Below are 1,425 nucleotides of genomic sequence, written 5' to 3' on the forward strand. Positions count from 1 at the left end.
AGACACAAGTGAGGATAGGCTGAGGAAAAAACATCTCAGTCAATATTCGCTACAGTATGAATTCAATGGTAAACAGTATTCTGTATAGCTTTAGCCTGCCAAAGCCATCCTACAACTTTTGCTCTACTCACTGAACAGAATAAATCGCATAGTGCCCTTGGACTCAAGAGCCCCAAAAAATGCGAGCACAACTGTTGCATACTTGCCTGACTGTTGTTTTGTCATTTTATTTCTGCTCTGACAGAATTGTATTGCACATGAAATAGTGTTAATTGTTTTTATTTGATCATGTAACGTTATGTATTGCATTTGTATTGTGATATTTAAGTCAATAAATATGATAAATCTGATTCACCTGTGTGGATGAATTATTGTCACATATTACTTTATTTTAAGCAATCTATACAATGGATGATGTCAGTTCTATTCACTTATTAAAGAGAATATGGCCGCATACTAAGCTTCAATTATTTTGCTACATCAGGATTTCAATCCATATATATTTTCAAGAGTCATGCCTTAAAGACTATTCCCATTTGTACTATGACCATAAAATTCAGTTCAGATTTCTCCGTCTTAAATAAGACAATTTACATGCCTACAAAGAAATTGACACATGGGTTGTTGCAACAAAATGTATAGTTAGAGGCCCTAGTTATACAACTGAATAATAACATGATATAATGTAGTATAAAAAATAGTAACTATCTATCTAGCTATATACACATATTTACAAAACCCATAAGCAGGCCCTTTTCTATATATTCCATTACCAAGAACAGCTCTTAGTCTAACTCCTTCCCACCCCAGATCTGGGCCTTATTGTAGACTCATTGTACTGGTATTAGTTGCTGATGAATTCCCAAAAACCCCAAAAAATCTTTGTGTTTGTTTTCCAGAATTGTCGACCATTACGTGTATGTCAATCCAGAGTAAAAATGATTAAAACAATACATTCACAGTTGTTTCAGATGTGGCAGCGGTATACTTCCCTGGTCGGTCGTGTTTGAGACTGACAAAATGTGGCAGATGTTCTGCAGATAAATGTACCCCAAACTCTCCAACAAAATTAGTTTCTAAATGTGATGCAAGAAATGTGGCCTGTAGCTACAGTACTATATTTCACTTTATATCGGTAGCTTTGACTTTATTTTTTGCTATTTCATCTTTATTGAACAGCTTACATTGTATAGACAAGAAGTGTGTGAAAGAGAGAGAGAGATATGGCATGCAACAAAGGTTCCTTGCCAGAATCAAGAAAATTGTGTGTTTTAATCACTGGACCAATTTTAATGCTTCAAGTTTAGATGTGAACATTTCCTGATTAGTTTCGTACATACCTGACTACATATATACAGTATATGTAGTCTTGCAGTGTGGTATTAATACAGCGTGTCATTTGGCAAAATAACACAAAAACAATAT

Source organism: Morone saxatilis, unplaced genomic scaffold, assembly GCF_004916995.1.
Source record: "Morone saxatilis isolate NCDOM2014 unplaced genomic scaffold, NCSU_SB_2.0 Contig15, whole genome shotgun sequence".
NCBI classification, from domain to species: Eukaryota; Metazoa; Chordata; class Actinopteri; family Moronidae; genus Morone; species Morone saxatilis.